We start from the raw sequence: 26866 nt of genomic DNA, 5'->3' as shown, positions 1-26866 counted from the left end.
TTTCTCCACCACTCCCTGAAGTCCAAATGTCATCTTTGGTCACTGGTTCCTACTCTGCTTCTTGAAAACTTATGAAGCAGACAAGCGGATTGTTGCTCTTTGTACTGGTTTGTCTCTGTAACAATTTTTTGTAGGTGTGCCAAAGGGTTGTTGTGGTCAACGTCTACTCTCATACCAGGTGCTCCAGTAAACGGGAATCTTGGGGGAGCTGCCTGATCCGTACCTCAGACAGTAGAGTACCAAGTTTGCACATCGCTGAGCTCAGGTGCAGAATCGTCACTGTTGCCACTTATCTGATCAGTGTCAGTGTCGGATTTCCCCATGAACCGCTATCGCTCAATTCTGTGAGTAATTCTAAGTCACTGCCGCTGTCACTTATCTGATCTAAAACTCCTTTTGTGCTAAAGTGACACTTTTTTGATGCCATGGACAAAAACTTCTAGGCAAAATTTTTTCCAAATGACAGTAAAAGGGCAGGCAGGGCACTGGAGATGGATCTAGGGGCAAATCTGAGGTGATTTGCTTTGATACAATGTAATCTTCACAGGTTACAACCACTGTGTGTATGTCTTTTTTAGACCTGCAGTTTTGAATTTCCCCTCCCAGTTCTGCCTGACACAGAGAACGCAAGGAAGTCAGATCGTTCTTTGCAATCACAGTGGAGGACACCACTGGACCAGGGAGCAGTTAAGGGACTTCTCTGCAGTGCAATCCCGGAGTGGCTTGGGGTTACCACCAGGGAGGTTAAAAGATGTGCAAGGCCACTGTGGAAGAAAAATGCTAAATTATATTTAGAAGCATCTTAAAATATATATATTTTAAAGTTCAAGACAGTAAAGAGGCCAATTCTCCCCAACCACTGGGGTTCCATGGAGCTTTGAAAAGCTGGTGGGTGGGGTAGGGCTGCTGCCGGTCAGATATGGGAGGTCCAATAGATAAAGTGATAACAATGCTGGCAACATGGTTTGGCTATATCACGACAAATAAAACTACTGCAAGCCCCCGGTGGGAGAAGGTAACAGTCAGCGCTTGATGCTGACAACAAACACAAAATCTGTAGGATATGAGGGGTACACGTCACAGCAAAGGAGGCATGACCTAATATATGCATTTAAAATAAAGGGAAATACATATATTCCACCCACTAAGTGGAGCTAAGAACTCTAGACAGAGAGTGAGTATTAAAGGGTGTGTGTGAATTCTGAAAGGTAAAGATCTGAGGGCCCAGGCCTATGTGGTGGTGGTGCTGATGGTGAAGGTAATGGTAAGGGTGTCTGTCCCTGGGCTTTCTGTGAACCTGAAAGATATACAGTAACCCAGAAATGCCAGCAGGTACAGAAGACAACATTAATAACACCACCACAGGCCAGCTCTCACCCTGGTCCAGGGAAGCAGCAGTGTGGCCCACAGGACACTTGTGGACAGACTGGCTCAGGCCAACTGACTCCATATACTGGAGATGGGAAACTGGAGCCACAGGGAGGAACTGGGGCACAGGAGAAAGGGTGCCTGGATAGTCTCTGCAACTTCCTGACTCACCAGTGTTTCAAATCAAAATTTGGAGAAGACTACAAAAAAACCCACCATTGTCTTCCCCATTTTCTTGCTGTGCCACCAGGACTCCCACCAGGATAGGAGTCTCCTCCCCGACCCCCCACTAATTCAATCCAAATAAAATCTATCAAAAGGTGACAAATCTATAAAGAAAAAGCAGGAAATGGTTCGCACCAGTTCCGCTTAGGACAGAGAGAAAGGGAAGCAGCTACCCTCGTACACCTACCTACCTCAGTCTTTGCTGGGAGACGATACAAGTGAGACCCCAGGCCTCCGTAGGGGCCAGGCCAGCTAAATCCCCACAAAGGCTCCCTTCAAGGCTAGAGCCAAGCACCTTCCAGCAAGCCAGCTCTGCCAAGTGGTACACCCCCACCCCCCCACCTTTCAGGCTAGTAAACGAAGCAGCACGACTGCAGACTGGGTTCTTCTGGAGGTCTGTTCCCTGGTTTAACAGCTGACTGTCATGATGAGTGTGGTCACCATATGGAGAGCTTGCTGGGTTTCAGTTATAGTTCACAAGAACAACTTCGAGGCAGGATTATTAGAGGGTAACATACACAAATGCATAAAAACACTATATAAGTACCTCAATTTAAATCAGATAATAACAGCTGACCCTTTCCAGAAAGAATACAAGACATCAATTACCCAACATCCTCCAAGTATTGCCTCCTGAGGCTACAAATGCATTTGGACGTACAGGAAATAATTAGAACATGATTCTTGGTAACTAAATGGTGCTGAATTCCAAATTTACTTCCCCACCCAGATTTCATCATCTCAAAGACTGATACCTATCTTTTCTACAAAAGATAATACAGTTGGGGGGGGGAATGGAGACAGACACGATTCATTTTGGAAATGGAAAAATCTGAATTCAGAAATATCAATAGGTAATCAACTTTTAACAAGAACTGGTACTCTTAACTTACTTCTCTTTGTCAATACCAAAAGGTAAGGATCAAGAATATTTGTGTACGGGGGACATGCTAAAGAAGGAAAACAAATCATGAATCAAGTTGCAATGATTAGCACTGAACGGGAAAGGGCTGCTGCAGTTGCACGACCAGTGTTAATCTAAAATTAGTTTCTGTGTTTGCTGAAATCATGAAACATGTTTTGATAACTTTCATGGATTGAACTGCATATCCCCTAAAAATGTTTCAACTTAGCCGGACCATGATTCTCTGTGGGTTACATAACCGTGTCATTCTCTCACATGATGTGATCAGCACTGACCTGATAAAAGGGGTTAGGTTGAGATGCAGCACCCTTAATCAGGCCACAGCTTTGATCCAATGTAAGGGGAAATTCCCTGGAGTGTGGCCTGTATTGCTGTTTATCTTACAAGAGAGAAAAAGGAGAGAGAAGCAAGCAAAGAGAGGGGGAACCAAACTACCAGGAGAGTAGAGCCAGGAGCTGAGCACATCCTTTGAACCAGTGCACCTTTGCTGGTGCCTTCTTAGACTCAGGGAAAGATTGATGCCAAGACACATTGAGATTACCAACAGATGTCAAACCAACAGTTGTGAAGGGAGACAGGACCTTCCTACAAAGTCAACAGAGAGAAACCCTTCCCCCTAGGGTTGATGCTCTGAATGAATTCAGGCTTCTAGCCTCCTAAACGGAGAGAAAACATCTGTAAAAGCCACCTACTTATGATATTTCTAGTATAGCAGCATTAGGCAACTTAGACAGTACCTCTGAGGTCATACACGATTGATATACTCTCTTACTGCGATACAGACTATGTCGATTCATAGATTGTTTATAGGAATAGAAAGCCATCTTTCTCCCGTGGAGCTGCTGGTAGTTTTAAACTACTGACCATGAGGATGGCAGCCCATGCTTGCCCTGAGCTGGGGGTTCCACAGTCGTGGAGATTTGGAGTTTGCTCCCATTGCAATATGCTGCGCCCATCAGACCTGTCTGTTTCAAACTGCTGACCATGCAGATAGAAGCCCAACAAGAAACCACTATACCACTAGGGCTTCCTGGCTGATAAGGAATCCTAGTAAATCATCAATTATACACATACAGAAATAATGGGTTTAAAATGAAATAACCAGGATTTTACTTTGTTCCTTTTTATTTAAAATTAAATGTTTCACAATTTTGTATTTGGGGCATGAATCCTATTTGTTATCTGCTTTCTGTGACGTTTCATTTCTACACATAAGCACAGTGAAGAGCGTATGCTTTGGCCTTATGCACCAGACATGGTTGGCGCTCTTGTACCGTACACACCCACAGAGGAAAACTATGTGGATATAAAAGCCATTTGCTACATAGGCAGAGCCCTGGCAACACAGTCTGCTAAGTGCTGTACAGCTAATTTCAAGGTTTGCGGTTAAAATCCACCAGAATTGCTCTGCAATAATAAGATGAAGCTATCTGCTCCCCTCAAAATCTGAAACCCCTCCATTGGGTCACTGAATCAAAATCCTATGTCTAATTCCACTGTACTCAGGATTGCTATGAATCGAGTCAACTTGATGGCCCAACAGCAACAGGACAGGCTGTGGATCACAGACAAGGGAACTGAATGACAACAACATTGATAGATCACAACTAGTCAGGCAACTGCATCTTAGGATAGAAAGATCTGCTTAATGAAACTCATGCTCTGTCCATGGTCCTGTCGACACCATTGCTGGGAGGCTCTCACAGAAACACCCAGACATGTGGAGCTATGCAGGGCTGCTGCTTCTCCAGTTCTCAACGTCGGACTGTTTTCTGTTGCTCTATTAGTGGAAATAAGAGTTTTCTTTTTCTGATTGGTCTCCACTTTATATAAGTTCCAGCTTTTACAAGTTTTACTGTTGAACAAAACACCCATCTAAATCCTGTGTGTAAATAATCCTACAGATACCCAGTTTTTCATAGGAACCTGTGAAGACTTATAAAATTAGAGAATGATTTCAGAACAAGGACTATTCCCAAAGATAAGACAGAAAAATCACGTAATGATAATGGGCCAATTCTTCACGAAAATGGAGCAATCTTAACTGTGCATGTTCCTAGTTAACAGAGCTATAAAATGCACAATGTGAAAACTGACACAGCTGAAAAGAGAAGCAAACAGAGCCGCAATTATAGCTGGGGATTTCAACCCTCTTAGAAATCAATACAGCAGTAGACAGAAAATCAGTAAGGATATAAAAGATCCAACTGATATTTAAAGAATAGGTCTAAGTCCAGAGAAAGAACATTTTTTAAGATACGCATGGAACGTGCACCAAGATACTTAGCAAAAAACAAGCTCCAATAAATACAAAACAATGAAAAAATACAGGCTATGTACCATGATCACAATTAGATTAACTCAGAAATCAGTAAGCAAAAAAATCTAGAAAATTCCAAATAATCAGAAATGGTATTTCAAAGGTCTACATACCAACGCTTCCATATGAAGAAGCAAGAAAAAAAGGCAAATTAACCACCAAAAAGCAAATGAGGGAACTCAATAGAAAAGAAAATGAAAAAAGGAAGGAGACTAAGAAAAAATATTACCAAGTGAAGCAATGAAAGTAGAAGCCATTTCTACAAATACTGTGGCTCTTAAAATTTTAGTGGGGACTTATCCTGACAGTTTGAATGGGTCAATTCTTTGAAAGGCACAATTACCAAAACCTCAAAATGAGAAAACCTGAATTCTTTTTAAATTACAAAACTCATTGTTTAAAAGCATCCCACATAGAAAAGTCAAGGCCCAGAGGGCTGTGGTGGTAAATTCTATCCACCACTTAATACCAAACCTGAATAAACGTCTTTAGAAAATAGAAAACATTTTCCATTTAGATGGCATAGTGGTTATGATTTTCACAAGGTGTGCAGTTTGAAATCACCTTCTCCTCCTGAGGAGAAAGAGGGGGCTTTCTACTCCTGTAAACAGTTAATCTCAGAAACTCACAGGGGCAGTTTCACCCCATCCCATATGGTCTCCAGTGAGTCAGAATTGACTTGATGGTACCGTGTTTGTGTTTTGTTTATATATCAATATCCCTCATGAACAAGTTTAAAAAAACAAAAACAAATTACTAGAAAATCAAACACAAATATAATAAAGGAACAATTATTTGATGTTTTAAAAAACCAAATTCACTACCATTAAATCAAGTTTGACTTATAGTAACCCTAAAGGTCAGAGTAGAAAGAACTTCCCCTCTGGCCTTCTTTCTCCCTTGGAGTGTCTGATAGTTTCAAACTGCTGACTTTGTCATTAGCAGTCCAATCAATGCCTAACTCACAATGCAACTAGGTCGCAGAGCTAACTCAGGAACTACAAGGTTGGCTGATCAATAAGGAAAAATCTGTCAAGAATCATTACGAACATCTCAACAGTCAGGAAAAAAATTTTGGAACCCTCATCTCAACAGTCAGGGGAAAATAAATTGGAAAAGGTTAGCCCTCATTTATAAGAACATACTAGAGCCCCAAATCCTCTAAGTTCTTTGATGACCATTAAACCAACAATAGAACCAATGCCTCAACAAGCCCAGGTGCACTCAGTGGAAGTGCTTGCCCTCCAGATGGACAAAATTCAGGTATGGTCACATGCAAATTTCTTACAACTACAATAGGTCGTGAAATAATATAAATTTGACCTTTTCTTTCCATCTATCTATCTTAAGTGTAAAAATCATTCTCAATTTGCAACTTGTTTTCTAAAGTGGGGCAGATTTGCTCTAAGCAGGAATCTCTCCTACTCCCAGGGCCTTGCACTATTCAAGAGCAAAAGACTCTGATTTTAACTTTAGAGCGTGATGATTTATGTACGTTTAACTTTCAAGGGCTCAAAAGAACATGTAGCTTCTGACCTAGAAGTGGCAAAAGATGAAATATCCAACAAATATTCAAATAATTCAAAGATGGCACTGGGAAAAAGAATAAGCAAAGACTTCAATTATCAAACAATCTCTCTCTGTCTCACTGTCTCTGTCTGTCTGTCTGTCTGTCTGTCTGTCTCTCTCTCTCTCTCTCTCACACACACACACACACACACACACACACACACACACACACAAAACACTTCCACACAGGTAGCTTTTTAGTAGTCCCTGGTTTATATAGATTTATTGTTTCTACACTTTTTTTCCTTTCCTAAGAACTTCTTTTTGCCAAAATAACTACCATATACACTTGACTACAAGCCGACTCAAATATCATGAGGCACCTAATTTTACACAAAAACGGCATTAAAAATGTGCTGAAAAGCTCAGCTTATGCTCGAGTATATATGGTAATATTCTCATCTGTCTTCTTACATAAAACATATCAGACTACATATAACATACATGAACTGAAGCTTGTCTTTGTTCACTTATCAAGACAGTGTGGTGATCATTCCATGTTGGTATAGAGATCTTATTTTGCTTTTCTTCACTTTGTTTGGATTGGGTATATTTATACAACCAACCCTCTCTGGTGACATATTTCCCAGCTTTTGATATTATAAATGATGATGCAATGAATAACCTTGTCTCTGTGTCCCTTTATATTAATGCCACATACACCCTAAAAATAGATTCAGCAAAGTGGGTTTGCAGGTCAAAGAATAAAAGCATCTGTATTTTGTTAGAAACTGCAAAGTACACCCTCCCTGAAAATGTTCCACCATCAATGGCTTCCTCAAAACCTCCCAGGCAGAGCACATTATCATTTACTTTGGAATTATTTTCTAGATGGTAGGTGAAAAACAACTCTTTTATTATAGTTTAATTTTATATTTCACTTATTATAAGGTTAGGAGTCCAAGGTTCTGCATGGGCTGCTAACCAAAAGGTCAGCAGTTTGACACCACCACCCCCTCTATAGAAGAAAGATGAGGCATTCTACTCCCATAAAGATTTACAGTCTGGGATATCCACAGGGCAGTTCTACCCTGTACTTTGGGGTCACTAGGTCTGTAACAAGAACAGGTCTTCCTCCAAGGGTGGGTTGAAATCGCAAACCTTTTGGTCATCAGACTTATCATAACTGTTGAGCCACCAGAGTCCCTAAATTAATAATTAGATGGAACCAACAAGTCAACTAGCACAAAGGAAAGCACAACACACTTACCCTACAATCTTCTACTAGGAAGTAGGCACTTGGCTGACTGAGCTAGAAGAGCAGTGCAATACAGAAAAATGCAGCCCAATGGAAACGGTAAGATTACCAATTTGCAACAAATGCAGAAAATGATTCATTGATTTGGCATCAGTGACATTAAAATGCAATAGGGAAAGGATGATGGCCAATGGGACAGTTGCATGGATCTCAAGGATGTCCACAGTATACTAAACTGTATGATAGGTGTTCTTGTGAGTCGGCCATATTGGATAACATCTGCTGTCTCCTAATATGAAAATATTCCATATTTTGTCATGTACTTTTTTGAAGCCCCGATAAAGCACCTTCTGTGAGGCATTCTTCACTAGAAGACCTGTGATTTCGTACAGTAGACAGCCAGTGGAAACAAGGGAAGCCCTCAATAAAATGGATTAACACAATGGCCACAATAACGGACTCAAACATATCAACAGCATGAAAGTGGTACACAACCAGGAATCAAGCTACCCATAAAGTCCAACATGAGTGACACCCAACTATACATAAGGTCAACAAGAGTCAGACACAATTCAATGACAAGATGAGGTATTATAGCAAGGTTATGAAGCCTTGCTGCAAGCAAGGCTTAACCTGAATCTAATCAAGTTTTAAAATTCTAGCTTACAAAAACAACTTGAAAATCAAAAGCATTACAGAAATGTCAGATGTTGCCATTTCATCACACATCTATTTTCTCCAACGAGACCATAAGATATAAATAAACAAAAGAAACAATTCAACATTAACAAAGGAGATGATGATCCAAGTTGGAGGGATAGGTAAGTATACTACCCAAAGCTCTGCAAAAAAAAAAAGAGCCAAGAAACTAAGTAAAAATACTTGCAAGTGGCAATCTGGGACCCAGAGCTTCAGAGGAAAGAATATAGAAGCCGATCAAATATCAATGAGACAAAGTGGAAGGAAGAACAGAAAACAAGGAGCTATTCAGAGTGGTGAATTGCCACTTTTGAATTATTGCAAAAAGTGTTCCTATAGGAGTAAGAACCAGATAACAATAGGCTCTGCCTACCCAAGACTAAAGTGGCACTCACACTAATGACTGAAAATCAGAAGTGTGAGCTCCTCTTTTATTCCACAAAATCTCCAGGTAACAAGAAGCAGGCAGCCACTGGCACTCCCCAACCTGATATCTTGCCCAGTATCTCACCTCATGGTTCCACTCCACTGGCAGTCTGAGTACAGGTGGCAAACAGGAGCCACCCAGTGTGCCTTCAGCTGCACTGCATGACCAGTGAGCAGAGGCTTACCCCCACACTCCCACTCACTAGCAAATCCACTTAGGAGATAGGTGGTGAGCACCTCAGGCTGCTAATTTATCAACAAGAGGAGCATGCCTGACCCATTGCCTAAATATGTGAAAACAAAACAAAAAAGCAGGATGGACAAGCCAACATATCAATAAATATAGATGTGCCACAATGTCTCAGAGACAATAAATATCAAGTGACACACACACACACACACACACACACACACACACACACACACACACACAAAACCACAGGACAAGATGTCTCAGGCAACTGACCAAAGCAGGCCAGAAAATATTCTGGATGAAACTGTATTGGAACTGACTAAGAAATTCAAAATAAATTATATTTAGGATCCTACAGTAGATGACTCATAGTGACCCTATAGGTCAGGGGAAAACTACCCCTGTGCGCTTCAGAAACTAACTCTTTACAGGAGTAAAAAGCCCTGTCCTTTCTCCCAAGTAGTGGCCGGTGGTCTTGCCCAACACATTACCACTATACCACCACCAGGTAGCTATGAGTAGGAATCAACTTGATTATTTATCGGTCCTTTTTTGTTGTTGCTCTATTTCATATCTGGCTACATAAGATAGGCAAGATAAAACATCCTGAGGAGAAAAGAGCTGAACCGACGGTTGGGGGTGAGCGGGGGAAGGTAGAGGGGGAGGGGGAGGGAAAGAGGGGACAGCCAACAAACTCAGGGAGAAGGGAACAAGTAAACTAAAATTGATGGCGAGGAGCACATAGAATGCCTGGTAGGGTTTGATCAAGGGCAATGTAACCAAAAAGAATTCCTGAGAGACGAATGAGGGCCAAACATGATAGTGGGACAAGAGGAAAGGAAAAGGAAAGAGAGCAAAGACCTAGATGGCAAAAGACATTTATAGAGGTATAAAAATAGGCATGTGCATATGTAAATATATTCATATATAACAATAGGGATATAGGCCTATGTACATATATTTATATGTTGAGTATTAAGGAAGCAGAAGGACAATGGGCCTCTACCCAATGAGTCACTCAATGCAGGAACACTTTGTTCTAATAACCTGGCATTCTGTGATGCTCACTTTCCTGACAAGCTTGCTGAAGACAAAAAGAGTGCATAAAACAATGTGGTCAAGAAAGCTGGTGGTGGCTGGCTATGTTAGTCCAGGTGGACTAGAGAAACAAATCCATAAACACTCTTCTGTGTATAAGAAAGAGCTTTATATAAAAGAGCAATTGAATACTGAGAAAACATCCCAACCCAGTCCAGATCAAGTCCATAAGTCCAATTTAGCCCATATGTCCGATACCAATCTATAAAGTCCTCTTCAGATTCACGAAGCACATGCAATAATGCTGAGTACAGGAAGATCACAAGCCAGTGAGTGAAAAGTCTTGTGGATCTAGTGGCAGTGGAAACATCTTAGCACTGGTATGGGTCTCCACATGGCTCCTCCAGCTCCAAGGCTCTTGCTGCATCAGTGTACCTCCATCTGGCTTGTCAACAGGAGTGTCCCACAGGGACTTTGTGTGTCCTACCTCCATTGAGCTATTTATCTCCATAGTTTATGTAACTACCACACTGGCTATTAAAAGATATAGCACCTGGGGTCTCAAAGACTTGAAGCTAAATAAGCAGACATCGAGCTTGGAAGCAACAAAGCCCACATGGAAGAACACCAGACTGTGTGATCAGGAGGTGTTGATGGGTTCAGGTATCAGAGGAGCCAAACCAATCATACTGATGTAATGGAGTAGGGTTGGAGTGAAGGCCTAAAGCCCATCTGTAGACAATTGGACATCCCTTCACAGAAGGGACCCAAGGAAGGGACAAGTCAGCAAGGGTGCACTATAGCACTGATGAAACACACAACATTCCTCTAGTTCTATAATGCGCGCGCTCGCTCTCTCTCTCTCTCTCTCACACACACACACACATACACACACACACACACACACACACACACACACACACACACACACACACACCATCATGACCCCGGTTCTACTTTACAAACCTGGCTAGACCGGAGCATGTACACTGGTACAGAGTTCTCGAGAAACAGAATCCAGGATAGATAAAGCCCCCAAGAACAGAAATGCAAGCAACAATACCATAAGGGTAGGGGGAAGGTTGGGGTGACACTTAACCTTTATGTAAAACTCTTTCTTATACATGAATTTCTGTGGATTTGTTTCTTTAAAGTACCCAGACTAATACGTATAATTTTTCAGGGGTTCATAAGAGTGGGGGCGAGAGAGAAATAAGAAGAGCTGATACCAAAGGCTCAAGTAGAAAGAAAATGTGTTGGAAGGGATGACGGCAACATATGTACAAATGTGCTTGACACAATTGATGCATGGATTGTTTTCAAGAGCTGTAGGACTCCCCAATAAAATGACATGTGTTTTTAAAAATTGGTTAAAAAATAATCAAACGATAAAAAAGGGCCATTCCATATTAACAAGTGATTTAATTCAACAGGAAAACAAAGCAATGGTCTATCTCAGTAGGAGTCTTAAAATATATGAAAAACTTTAAGAAAAGCTAACAAGGAAGAAATAAATCTGCAATTACAACATGAATCCAAATCACACACATATAGAATAAAATTTTTATAAAGCATTAACTAATATACTTAAACCTCATAAATATGGATATACAATGAAGGAAACCTAACAGTTGTAGAAATCATTCATTTCCTTTAAAGATTCAGGGAACGTATATTAAGTCAAAGAATAAGGCAACACATTTCAAACAACTAAAATCAAGGAGCAAAGTGTTCTCAACAAAAAGAAACCTACACAAAGAAATTTTTAAAAAATATAAGCCAAAAATCCTGAAAATTTATTATAATAGTAGAAAAGTTTTAATTGAGTGAAAAAAAAGTTGCACTACTTAGAAAAAAACATTTGAAAGACAAATTAGCTGAAAGCCAAGTCTTTGAAAAAGTTGATGTAAAGTACAGTAAAACATAACCAAAGAAAATCAATAAAATAGAACAAGAGCAGTGTAGCTATTCAAAGAAATTAATAAACAGACAAACATCTGGTGAGAATACAGAGAAGACAAAGAAGGGCCACAAAGCCATGACGAAAAAGAGGGTACATGCCTGCCCCTCTTCCTTTGGATAATACAGATATGAATAATTAGTACAAGGATATGATGAAACAACTTAAAATTTACAAAACATGACAAACTTTTGGGGCAGAAACACACAAATGTTTACTCTAGTGATTCATGTAGAAATGAGGAAAGCTAAAATAACTGTCAGGTGTGAGTCATCTTCACAGAAGAAAAGTTCAGCCCTGCTGCAAGAAACACTTCAATTTCAATGTTAATACAAATTCTTTTCAGAGAGCAGAGAAAGGTATTATTTTATGAAGCTCTGTAACTCTACAGGAAAAAAAATCACAAGAGTAATATAAAAAAAAGAAAACCACAGGATATAACTCATAAACAAAAAACATACTAGCTAACGAAATCTTGTAACTTGTATAAAAGGGTAAGATAGTATTAAGTATGATATTTCAGCTCAGAAATGCAAGATTATGATTATTATAAAGTCAATTCTTGGAATTAATCATGCAATATACCAAAAGAGAAAATTATGCATTTGACTGATGTATAAAGTTTGATTAAAATATATCCATTTATGATTTTTTATAAGTCTGTTAGGAATAAATGGAACAAATGTTATTTTTAAAAGCTGTGAAAATTCTCCAAACTTATTTAATGAGATAAATTTAATAGCATATTGGAAAAACAAGATGCCTACTGATACCGTTTTTAATCAACTAGAGAGCTGAACTATAGTCTTGGGGACGCCAAGGACAACTGGGACAAGATAGCCCACTAAGACATTGTTCTACACCCTCTTTGATGAATAGCAACTGAGTCTTAAAAGCTCCTACCCACCACCCAAATTATAAATATTTTTGTGTTCAGAGCAAAAAAAAAGATTAAGAAAATCAGGCTCAGAGAAACAGTCTAATGGACTAATGGAACACACTAATATTTGCATATACAAAACTGAGATCCAGCTGGTACCTGGCTACCACTACCAACAATTCAGAAAAGTTCTAGATAGAGTGGGATAAAAATGTGCAACAAAACTAATTTAAAACCCAAGTTTACTGGTGCTTCAGTAAGTGGTGGAATGCCTGAAGATTTAGCCCGTAGACACTCTTCAGACCTCTGGGTTTGACTTTCAGCCGAAGGTCTGCAAAGTGAACAGTATGATCAAAGGTGTGCACTCCATCGATAAAAAGTCAGCAACATAAAGCTTTACCCAAATAACAAACCGTTTAACCAAAAATACAATCTACTTAAGATTTTATCCAGCAGGAGCAAATGAAGTGGGAAGGAGAAAGAGTGGAACTTAATGCTTATGCTGTACCGGAAAATAACAAAGTAACTAATAAAAAACACAAAATGTTGAATAGCTGGCAAACATGATGCACAATCGTAATGGCTTCCCTCTAAAAATGTTAACTAGCGCTGCCGCTAGGAATGAAACCTAACAGCACAACTCAGAGTGCTCTTTTTAACCTTTTCACCATTGGATCTGTTTACATGACACAGAGTGGCAGACATATCGCTTCCAAACCTCGCCAGAACTGAGTCAGCCCATCTAATACATGTCCACAGGCCCCCAGGAAAGGCACTGGGCCACGTGTATACATGTCTCCAGTGGTTAAAGGGTTAACAAGGGAATTGTATGTACAGTATTATCCCATCGCCCCTAAGCGCTATTTTCTTCATAACAATTTTTTCTATTATCATTTTATTTCAGAGCATCATGGGCCACAAAAAATTACCTCCGGGGCTGCTTGCAGTCTGCAGTTTGACACCCGTTATCTAGTGCAATGTAGCCGAGGAATACTGAAACCCAAATGAAGGCCAAACATGATAGTGGGATAAGAGGAAAGTAAAAGGAAATAGAGGAAAGAACTAGGAGGCAAAGGACATTTATAGAGGTCTAAATACAGGCATGTACATATGCAAATATATTTATATATAACAAAAGGGAAATACATCTATGTCCATATATTTATATGTTGAGTATTAAGGTAGCAGACAGACATTGGGCCTCTACTCAGTCACTTAATGCAAGAACACTATTCTAATAACCTGACATTCCGTGATGCTCACCTTCCCTAAAGAATCTGAAAACAAAATGGGTGCAAAAGCAAATGTGGTGAAGAAAACTGATGGTCGCCCGTTATCAAAAGATTTAGCATCTGAAGTCTTAAAGGCTTGAAGATAAACAAGCAGCCATCTAGCTGAGAAGCAACAAAGACCACACCAGCCTGTGTGATCAACAGATATCTATGGTATCAGGTATCAAGCACCAAAGACGCAGAACTAAAAGTCTTACCCCTGAAGGGGAGCTTGGAGTGGAGACCCAAAGCCCATCTGTAGACAACTGAACATCCCCTTACAGAAGGGTGCCAAGCAAGAGACGAGCCAGTCAGGGTGCAATATAGCACTGATGAAACATAATTTTTCTCTAGTTTTTTAATGTTTCCTCCCTCCACCACCACCCCCGCCCTATCATGACCCCAATTCTACTGATTTACCCCAATTTACAAATCTAGCTAGACCAGAGCATGTACAGTGGTACAGGTAAGAGCTCGAAACACAGGAAATCCAAGACAGATAAACCCCTCAAGACCAATAATTAGAGTAGAGATACCAGAAGGGTAAGGGGGAGGTGGGGGAGAGAAAGAGGGAACCATCACAATGATCTACATATAACCCCCTCCCAAGGGGACAAATAACAGAAAAATGAGTGAAGGGAGACAGTGGTCAATGGAAGACATGAAAGAACATATATAAATTATCAAGGGGTTCATGAGGGAGGGAGAGTGGGGGAGAGTTGAAATGATCTGATTCCAAGGGTTCAAATAGAAAGAAAATGTTTTGGAAAATGATGGCAATATATGTACAAATGTGCTTGACACATGGATGAAAGGATGGATTGTGTTGAGTTGTAAGAGACCCCCAAAAAAGAATTTTTAAAAAGTGTATCCAGTAAAGAAAAATAAAAGGAGTAACAAATGGAAACGATAAGATGGTGTCATTATTTACAGATGATACAATTGTGTGTAACGATTGTGTATAAGGAAGTTATGGGTAAATTACTTGGAATTACTAAGATTAAACAAAGTTGCTCAAAAGAAATATTTAAAATAACATTTGTTTCTATTTATCAGGGTAAAACAGGCAAAAATGAAATGCAAATAAGAAACCAATTAAAAAAGGAAAAAAAACTAAAAGCTTAAAGAAAAACCCTAAGAAAACGTGTACAAAATCCCTATGGAATAATTATATATGTTTAATCTGTCATTACAGAGATTATAGGATTTATAATGGCTGTGGGTTGGAAAATTCAACTACAAACCCACACCAGAATATTTCTGGTTGCTAATGGGGTTGGTATGATGACATGGTTTACTAGACAGATGGCAAAACCTATTACAAAGACATGATTAAGTGTGCGTGAAGGAGTTAAATGGTGAAGGGAGACAATAAAATGTAAGATACGAAATAATAATAACAATATATAATTGATCCAGGATTCACAAGGGTGGGAGTGAAGGGGAGGGAAGGGGAAAAAGAGGAGCTTATACCAAGGGCTCAAGTAGAAAGAAAATGTTTTGAAAAGGATCATGGCAACATATGTACAAATATGCTTGATACATTTGATGTATGGAATGTTATAAAAGCCGAAGCTGTAAGAGCCCCAATACAATGATTTTTTATAAAGAAATAAGTAAAATGCAGAAGAGAATGTCAAATTCTCGTGGACAAACTGGATGGATCCCAAAAATTTCTACCCTAAAGTGATAGCCTTTAGAGCTTAAACCAAAAGTATTACCTCAAGTCTTCCTAAAACCAAACAACAGTTTACTAAACTACCGTATTTTTTTGTTGTTGTTTTCTTTGAAGTCTGCCTAAGAACTGTGTTCTCCTAATTACCTATATATATGACATTAGCTTGGTCAAAGTAGAGGGCTCAGTGTTAAAAAGACCCTCAATGAAATAGACTGAGCAATCCACTGGCTACAACACAACCAAGCACAGTTTCATATTGTGGTATGCAGAGCTGCTATGAGTGGGAAGCAATTTGACACCTATGTCAAGCAATAGCACTAACAAATATAACATATTAGAGGTTTTAGATGGTTTTATGATTCTAATTTACAACTATAATATAGTCGTTGCTTCTACTGTAACTGTCTATTGTGTGCATTGATAAAAAATTGCATCAAGCATATTTGTTCATTTTTGTATGATAAACTTACATTCTATTTTATTAAATTTTGATATTATTTGGAATAGTTCCATTAATTCTCTTAAAATTTTCCTGGCATATAATCATCTCACTCGCCTACATGAAGAGATGGCTTTACTTTTTACTTTCCAATTCTTATGTCCTGATGGAAAAGTGGAGGGAGTGGGCATCTTGTCTTCTTCCTCGGTTTATAGGAAAAGGCTCTAAACTTTCCCCCAGGAAAATGCTTTACTTAGGGGCTGAAACCTATTTTATCACGCCTATTATAAAGGACCTGTAAATTCTTACTTTATTAATTATTCTTAACATGGGGCTAAATTTTGTCAGATAACTTTTCTATTTCATGAAGTTAATTGTGATACTTCTTGCTATAAAACAAAACAAACAATGACCCGTGAATGCCTGCAACAAATCTCTTTGACATGAAATATATTTTTATTCATGTTAGATGATTTATATTCATTAGGAGGTTGGTTTGCTATTTTAATAAATTATTTCCCAGGTTGGTATAGCAATGTTATAATAGCTTCACAAAGAGAATTTAGAAATACAGGCATTTTCTTCCTTTCCTGTTACTACAAATCCATCTGGGATCTGGTACATCTTTACAAGACGGCCATTTTGCAGTTCTTTTCTTCTACAGAAAATGATGTTTTAACTATTCTCTGCTGAGGAAAATACTGTGAAATTGGTTTCCTATAAAATTATTTCTTCCATTAACTCTTAAGTGTATCTGTATCCATTTTTATAAAATCAGCTTTATGTGGTTCTAAATTTCCTAATTTGGTGACTATGGTATTATATGTGGGGACCCCCCCAAAAAAAAACCACCAAAATTTTCTCCCCAAAAGTTATTGTGGTAGTTACATAATCTGGTGTCAATTTGGGACATGAGAGGATTAAGAGTGAAAGGGTGGAGTCCAGTCTATCAATCAGATCACAGCCAATGAAACCTCTGTGTTGGCATGGTCTTCTCCTGAGAATTCTGGGAAATCCTGTATTCCTTCTAGGAGACACACCTCTCTGTGTCTGTCTCTCTCTCTAAGCTTGCTCCCTAGGAGACATTGCAGCTGACAAGACACATGGAACTACGCTAGTGCTCTGAGTTTTAGAAGTCACATGGACCCTACTCTGATGCAACTAGACCTCTGAAGCAGGAGAATCCACGTTAGAGACCCCTGCCAGCGCTGAGATGCTTACAACACCACTGGATCCAAAGACTTTCTACCCACTGGCCTGTGATCGTCCTACATTCAACATCACAGCATGTGTTTCGTGAGTCTGAAAAGGATTTTATAGCTTGGTATTGAACATATGGGCTAATATCGGACTTAAGGCCTTGGACTGGACTGGGTTGGGATGCTTTCTTAATGTACAATTACCCTTTATATAAAACTGTCTCTTATACACAAGTTTTTATGAATTTGTTTCTCTAGTCTACCTGACTAACACAGCTATGTATTTAAAAAATTTTTTTTAACAAAACAACCTTATCACCTTTCAATACATTTGTCAAATCTGTGAATCCATTCTTGGAAACTTTTTTCAAATTCATTTGTTTAGAAGACTGACAGCACCCCCCTATAGTTTTTTTTCACCTCTTCTACATGATCAAATCACTGTCCTTTCATGTCCCTCTGCATTTCAGGTGGGGCAAGAGAGACATGCTGGGGGTTTTTTTGCCCAAAACTGGCACACTGAGATAGCTGTGTGAGCAGGTGCACTGTCATGGTGGCAAAACCAGTCTGTCTCCCACAAATGAGGCCTTTTTGGTCACACGCTGTTATGCAATCTTTTCAGCACCTCTACAAAGAAAACTTGATCAATGGTCTAACATGGTGGAAGAATTCCAAATGCACTACGCATTTCGCCCCTTGGGTAAGATGACGGCATCTAGAATGAGGTTTGTCACCAATCAACATTTCACTGTGGTTGAAATGAGAAAAACAGACAATATGGCTGATCCCACTATGAGACACTGTCCCTTGCTGGTCCAGGGCCCTAAGGGGGACAACACTGCAACACAGCAACCGTGGGAGCAGAGCAGGGAGCCCCCAAGGGGGTACAAAGGACAGACTCGGGACAAAGCATGGTACCCCATTGGACCTGACTGAAGGACACGCCTACAGATAAAAAAATCAGAACTTGATCTATTTACAGGTCTTTCTTTCTTTTTAATTAATTTATTTATATGGGTAATTGGTTTCCCTTTTTATTATCATAGCTGTGTTCTCACTCTGCCTATCTTGCAATGACTTGCTTTTTGGTGCATAATTATTATCTCTACAGATCTATCTAGGTAAGATAGACTGGATGAATAGTCTGGAGGAAAAAACAACAGGACCAATGGTTCCGGGGGGACACGGGAGAGGGGGAGGAGGGGGCAAGGAGGTGCTGACCAACCCAGGGTCAGGGGAGCAATAAATGATCCAAAATCAGTAGCAAGGAGGGTGAGGGGCATGGTAGAGATTCAGCAAGGTAACCTAGAGAAATTACTGAAACCCAAATGAAGGCTGAGCATGATAGTGAGACAAGAGGAAAGTAAAAGGAAATAGAGGAAAGAACTAGGTGACAAAGGGTATTCATAGAGGTCCAAAGACTGGAATGTACATATGTAAATATATTTATATGAGTGTAGGGAAACAGATCTATGTGCATATATTTATATGTTAAGTACTAAGGCAGCAGATGGACATTGAGCCTCTTTGTTCTATTAAATTGGCATTCCAGGATGCACACCTTCCCAGCATGGAAGAAACACACTAGCCTGTGTGACCACGAGCTATCGAAGGGATCAGGTATCAAGCATTAAGGAACAAAAAATCATATCATTGAAAATGTGAGTGCAGAGTGGAGACTCAAAGCCCAATGGTTGCCAACCGGACACCCCTTACTGAAGGGTTATGGGGAGGAGATCAACCAGGTAGGGTACAGGGTAGCAACGATGAAACATATAACTTTCCTCTAGTTCTTAAATACTTCCTCCCCCCACTATCATGATCCCAATTCTACCTTACAAATCTGGCTAGACCAGAGGATATACATAGGCACATATAGCAACTGGAAACACGGGTAATCCAGGACAGATGAACCTTTCAGGATCAGTGGTGAGAGTGGTGATGCCTGGAGGGTGGAGAGAATGTGGGGTAGAAAGGGGGAACTGATTACAAGAATCTATGTATAGCCTCCTCCCTGAGGGAGGGACAGCAGAGAAGGCAGGGGAGACGTCGGAGAGTGTAATATATGACAAAATAATAATAATTTATGAATGATGAAGGGTTCCTGAGGTAGGGGAGAGTGGGGAGGGAGGGGGAAAATGAACAGCTGATATTAAGGGCTCAAGTAGAAGGCAAATATTTTCAATATGGTGATGGCAACAAATGTACATTAGTTCTTGACACAATGGACGTATGTATGGATTGTGATAAGAATTGTACGAGTCCCCAATAAAATGATTGAAAAAGAAAAAAAATGAGAAAAACACTCATACACTTGAGGTTTTTCCCATAGCACTGTCCTTGTAAGCATTTGTTCAACATCACAACAGTTTCCGGGGCAATTTTCCTGGGCAGGAAACAAAATTTCACAGCTGCACACTGTTCTCTTAAATTAGCCACCAAAAAACAAGGTTGGAGCAAAAATGCTTTCACTGTGACCAAAGAGAACTTCCCCAGGCAACATCAATGGGTGCAATACCTCAGAGAAAGTTAATGCTTACCTTTTACTTAAACCTCATTGCTGCTTCTCTGTCACTATTAAGTCCTCCCTGCTGCATTCTTTTGGTTTATTCTGTTCCTTTTCTGTCTTCTTGAGTTGTGTTCAATTTATCTTCCTCTCCCCGACTTTAGTTTTTGGTGCTAAGAACTCACCTGCATTTGCTTTGTCTGTAATCCACAAAATTCAACTCGCTGCCATGGAGGTCAATTCTAACTCATAGTGACCCTATAGGCCAGGATAAACTGACACTCTGTAAGGATTAAGTTAATTTCCAGACCAGAAGGATGACCAGTATTACAGTGTTAGGTTCCACTAGCCTCCATCAGACCAGTGTCTGCTCTCTTTTACAGAGTTGTGGTTCCACCTTTTCCTCCTACTCTTTCTCCAGGATCTACTAATGTGATGCCTATTCAAGCAGATGGTAATAGCTGGGTACCACCTTCTGGTCTCAGGGTCATGGAGGCTGAACTTCCTGTGGTCCATTAGTTCACTGGACTAATTGCTTCCATTTGCCTTCTATTTTCTTCACTCTTCTTTCCTCAGGACAAGGAGGGAACAATAGTTGCACCTTAAACAGCTATTCATGAGCTTTGAAGAGCCCAGTCATTTCTCAAGGCCAAGAATCAAAACCACATGATCATTATCAATAGACGAAGAAAGGCACTTGACAAAATCCAACACCATTTTTTATCAAAACACTCAACAAAATAGAAGGAAATTTTTCAACATACTGTATATACTCATGTATAAGCTGAGTTTTTCAGCACATTTTTAATGCATTTGGTGGTAAAATTCAGTGCCTCGGCTGATGTTTGGGTCGGGGTATACTCAAGTATATATATATGGTACTAAAAGCCATATGAAAAGTCAACAGCCAACATCACGCTCCATGAGGAAAAGCTAGAAACATTTCCACTGAAAACAGGGACCAGACAAGGATGTCCCCTATTCAACCACTTTTTCAACATTAGGCTGGAAGTTTTAACTAGAGCTATCAGACAGCAGAAAGAAATCAAGGCAAGACAAACAGGCAAAGTAGAAGTGAAACTTGCTATGTGCAGATATGATTCTATAACTAAAGAAACAGAACACCTATACATAGAAAACTAAGAACATTACTACAAGAAACCAAAGGACCTACATAAATGTCATATCCCCTGCTCATGGACAGGCAGACAATATTTTGAAAATGTCAACACAACCTAAAACAATCTACAAATACAATGAAATCCAAATACATTCTCTAAAGAAATGGAAAAACTAATTAGCAATTTCATATAGGTAAGCAAAAGACCCAGGCTAAGCAAAGAACTTCTTAAAAAGAAGAATCAAGTGGGAGGCCTCCTACTACCTGACCTAAATACCTACTATGAAAGCAAATAGTCAAAACACACTGGTACTGGTACAATAAGAGATTTATCGACCAATAGATCAGAACAGAAAACCCACCAGCCTACAGGCAACTAATCTTCAATACCCACTGGGACAAAGATAACCTCTTCAACAAATGTGGTTCAACAAACTGAATTTCCATGTGCAGGAGAATGAAACAAGACTCAGATAACTCCCCGTACACAAAAACGAAATCAAGATGGATTAAAGACCTAGATGTAAACACCAGAGTTATCAGAACCATCGACGAGAACGCTGGGACAAAGTTCAGGGCCCTCTTGCAGAGCATACAAAGACCACCAAGTAGAATGAACGAGGCACATAGAGCAGAAGATTGATGACCGGGACATGCTAAAATTACTATGTATATCAAAAGATTTCATCCGGGGAGTAAAATGAGAGCCCACAGACTGAGGAAAAATTTACCAACAACATATCAGACAAGGGTCTAATTACTGAAATATAAAGAACTGTACAACAATTCCATTAGAAAATAAATGACCCAATTAAGAAATGGGAAAAAGACATGAACACACAGTTCACCAAAAAAAAATTAAGTACAAATGGCTAACAAACACAAAATGCTCATGATCACTAGTCATCAGGGAAATGGAAATTAAAATCACAATGAGATACCACTTTACATCCAGAATGCAAGCCCAATTCATAAAACAAAAAACACTGGAGAGGATGCAGAAAGATTGGCATTCATAAGTGCTGTGGTGGACTTGTACATACACAGAACCACTATGGAAAATGATATGGCAATACTTACAGCAACTAGGAATTGAAATCTCATACAACCCAGCAATATCACTATTAAACATATACCCAAAAGAAATGAGACACAACACAAGTAGAGGTATGTTCTCACATGTTTATAATAGCACAGTTCACAATAACAAGATACTGGAAGCAACCCAAATGCCCAAGAATAGAATAGATTAAAAATAATGGTACATACACACAAAAGAATACTATGCAACCCTAAAAACAGTGATGAAAGTATGAAACACTACATGGCATGCAAACCCTGAGTGAAGTTTGTCAATCACAAAAGGACAAATAAGGAGAAACACCAATTAAACGAATCTTAGAGACTAATTCCCAAAGTGGTAGAATGTCTGCCTACTGGCCATCAATCACACATCACCCCCTTAATGTGCACTTTATTAAGACCATCTCAGAAGAGTAGACCTCACATTGGCTGGGGTCACTCTTCAAAATGGGAGAAAAGGGAAAAGACTGTGCACTTGATTCTATGCCACACTGAGACATGGCTGAGACAAATCTACAGGCCAGGAATGAGAGAACCTTCCTGGAAAATCAAGTTAAGACCTGGGGAGGGAAGCACCTATATGTCATGTCAGGAGGTGAGTCATGGCACCACAGTGCTGTGGTGAGTATGCGAATAAATGGGGAGAAGCACGCTCACATCAAGATGGGCACTAAACAATAATTGTAGGGAACCTAAGGGGAGCATAAGCCTGGTGCATGTTCCTGGGAGGACACTTTGAATATAGTTCGATGGACTAAGCACTATGATGGCTAAAGCACTGGCATCCTCTATGATGGCCTAAGAGAACATGGCATCCACCAAGCGACACACCAGAGGATTCAATGGTTACCATGGGTGAAGGAAGAACAGTTATTGCTTAGGAGACACGGAGTTTATGTTAATGGTGATAGAATAATATGGAAAAGGATATCAGTAATGGTTGTACAACACAAAGAGTAAAATCAAGGGCACTGAATTATACATGTGGAGGTTATTAAATTGAAGAATGTTTTGTTGTGCATGTTGCCACATTTTTTTTAAAGTTACATGAGTAACAAAAATTACAAGGAAGAGGAAAATGTTCTAAAGTTGATTGTGGTAACAACTGTACAACTTTTCTTGATATGAATGAACTATTGAATTGTATGTTGTGTGGATGGAGTGCTAATAAAACATTTTGTTTTTTTAAAAGGAAACAAGCATCAAATCTGGAGATAAGTACACCTACCCTAGCCCTAAAATAGATAGTTATAGAGTGCTTGTAAACTGTTCTTTATCAAGAGAAACCATTTCAGCAAATAACACTAAAGCCCTCCCCCCGCCCCCCCAAAAAAAGCCGTCATCTCTTAAGGAAATTGGTTGTAAACACTGTCTTTGTGGAATACGTATTATGCCAAATGACTTTAGTGTCTTGAAGACTCTGGCCCTGATCCCCCAAGGCCTAGCAACTCATTCCCTCAAGGTGTTTAGTTATGTCTAAGATGTTTTCCTACTGTTGCCCCACAGTACTTCATAGGATTGTGCACTTAAGAAAATTTAACCTGTTGCCTTCTAACTTTTATACTCTTCCCTGGGTCCTTCCTCCACCTCACCCACTGATCATCACTGCTTACTGCCTTACTCTTCACCAAAGTTAGCGTGTGTCTTAGGATGCAGCCAGTTATTTATTTCTATCCTTTTCCTCACACCCCTAGTAACCACAATTAATTTCTGTCAAGTTTTTAAAAACTTTCCTGGTAAAAGGAAACAGAGGGAAGATCTAAGAATTAAATCTATGGATAGAGGTATAAACATAGGTGTATACATATGTAAATACATTAGTTCGTAAAAAAAGAGGTATTGCCCTATGTACATATATTTATATGGCAACACACTGAGGTAGTGGATGGACTTTGAGTCTCTGCTCAAGCCCTGCCTCAACACAAGAACATTTTGTTCTAACAACCTGGCATTCTGTGATGCTCACCCTCCCGACACAGTTGCTGAAGACAAAATGGATGCATAAGCAAATACGGTGAAGAAAACAGATGGTACCTGGCTTTCAAAAGATAAAGCATCTGGGGTCTTAAAGGCTTAAAGTTAAACAAGCGGCCATCTAGGAGAGAGGCCAACAAGCCCACATGCAAGAAGCACACCAGCCTGTGCCCTCATGAGGTATCTACAGGATCCAGAAACAGGTTCAGAAGACCCTAAACAAACAAATAAACAAAGGGACTAGAGCAGAGACCCAAAACCCATCTGTAGACAATGGGACATCCCCTCATAAAAGGGTCACAAGGAAGGGAAGTGTCAATCAGGGCGCAGTACAGCACCCATGAAATACAATATTCCTCTGGTTCAGTGGCTCTCAACTTGTGGGTCGTGACACCTTTGGGGGTATAATGACCCTTTCACAGGGGTCACCTCATTTAAAACTGTAGCAAAATCACAGTTAAGAAGTAGCAACATACATAATTTTATGGTTGGGAGTCACTATAACATAAGGAACTGTATAATAGGGTCAAGGAATTAAGAAGGTTGAGAACCACTGCTCTGGTTCCTTGAGGCTTCCTCACCACCCACTATCATGACCCCAGTCCTACCTTTCACTGTGGGCCAGACATGAGCATGTACACAGGTACAGATAAGAGATTAAGCGTTCACAACACAAGGAATCCAGGAACAGGAATGGAAGTAGCAATACCAAGAGGGTAGGGGGAAGGGGGGAGGAGGGGGAGAAAGGAGGAACCAATAGCAATGATTGGCACATAATTACCACCACTCTGTGGGGACCAACAACAGAAACTGTGGAGGGAGACAGCTGTGGGTGTAAGATATGAAAATAGTCATTTATAATTTATCAAGGGGGCAGGCAAAAAAGGAGGTGATACCCAAAAGATCAAATAGAAAGTAAATGTTTAGAAAATAACGATGGCAACATATGTACAAATCTGCTTTGACGGATTGTTATAAGAGCTGTAAGAACCCCCAATAAAATGATCTTTTAATTTTGAAAAAAAAAAGCCACTAAAATAAATACAGATAGATAAATAAAATAGTCTTCCTATCTGAAATCAACTTGACTTCCTTTCCATTTAAAAGTTCTGTAATTAAGCTATCTTTTCCTTCTCTTTACTTTATCACTATCTTTATTTACAACTGATATGCCTGGTTTCCTGTTTTGAGTCTTGTAAGTTTGTAAACTTCTATGTCTAGATGGATTTCCGAGTGGTGTTTTTATTTATGTTATTTTCAGTTTACAGTTTGTTGTTGTTGGTTTTCTGTTGGAAGTATTCCCTTTGGCATTTTTGATAGATGGGTCTGGTTTTTACTAATTCTTTTCATTTTATCTAGATATATCCTAATTTTCTCTCTAAATATGAGACAGTTTTACTGGGTATAATACTTGGTTAGCACTTTTCTTTTTTTCTGAGTTTTACATATACCATCCTGTTGTTTTCTTGCTGCATGGTTTCTGTTAATAAATCAAAGCTTAGTCTTCTCTTTCATAGGCAGTTTCTCAAAGGCTGCTTTCAGGATTCTTTGTGTCTTGGGTTTTGGATAGTGTATTGGACAGGGTTCTCTAGAGAGACAAACCAGATTGCTAGTAATTATACATAATTATATTTATAAAGATAGATATATAATTCAAGAAATAAACCGTTAAATAATATACAGATAGATAATACAAGAAATTAACAGTTAAATTATAAAGCAGTGAGACACTAGAAGTTCTTCAAGTTTTGAGAGCTGCCAGTTGCCAGTCCCCTTCTGTAGAGAGAGCTGGGCTATATATACCCAGGCAGCAAACAGCAAGGCAGGTCCCCAACTGTCATCAACTGTCAGTCCCCAGCTCCAGAGATGAACATTCCAATCGTGTGGGCTTAAAGGGACCTCAACTTACAGCGACACAGTCCACAGGCTAGGCATCCCACAGGTAGTGTACCCCTTTAAACTGAGGCACAGAACAACCAAAGTGAGGCTCACCGAGCCATTTATCCCTCTGCCCTTGAGTTAATCCTACTTGTGTTTATTGGCCAGGCTGGCACAATAAACTATAGCAGATAGTTTCATCCTGATATGCAGGATTCAGAAGAGACATCAGAACTAGGGATACTGCCAACGTCAGATGGAACTTGATGGAAAGCAGAGAGTACCAGGAAGTTGTTTACTTGTGCTTTGTTGACTATACAAACGCAAATGACTACATGGATCACAACCAACTATGGATAACACTGGAAAGAATGGAAATTCCAGAACACTTAACTGTGCTCATGTGGAGCCTGTACATAGACCAAGGGGCAGTCATTTGAAGAGACAAGGAAAATCAAGATTTAAAATCAATAAAGGGGTTTTTCAGGGTTGTATGCACCGTACTTATTCAGTCTCTATGCTGAGCAAGTAATCTAATCTGAGATACTGGCCTCCGTGAAGTATGAAGAACCTTGTATCAGGACTGAAGGAAGGCTGACTGACAAGTTACAATATGCAAATGACACAACCTTGCTTGCTGAATGCCAAGAGGACTTAAAGCACTTACTGATGAAGACCAAAAACTAGCCTTCAACATGAATTACAACTCAATGTAAGGAAACAAAAATTATCACAACTAGACCAATACACGGCATCATGATAAACTAAGATTGACATTGTTGAGGATTTCATTTTACTTGGATCCACAATTAAAGCTCACAAAAGCAGTAGTCATTGGACATAAGATGAACCAAACCTCTTTTAAAAAGTTAAACAACAAATATGTCCCTTTGAAGACTAAGGGGTCCCTGACCCAA

General features: G+C 39.6%; 1 protein-coding gene across 2 annotated transcripts in view; it reads right to left on the bottom strand.

The window, feature by feature from the left end:
- The window catches only part of TRIM24 (tripartite motif containing 24), a 110672-nt gene that overhangs the window by 54103 nt on the left and 29703 nt on the right, over window positions 1-26866 (bottom strand). The gene's annotated exons all lie outside the window — the stretch shown is intronic.

The sequence above is a fragment of the Tenrec ecaudatus genome, chromosome 9 (assembly GCF_050624435.1).
Source record: "Tenrec ecaudatus isolate mTenEca1 chromosome 9, mTenEca1.hap1, whole genome shotgun sequence".
NCBI lineage: Eukaryota > Metazoa > Chordata > Mammalia > Afrosoricida > Tenrecidae > Tenrec > Tenrec ecaudatus.
The sequence above is the reverse complement of the archived record's forward strand: the minus strand, read 5'-3'. Positions and strand labels throughout refer to the sequence as shown.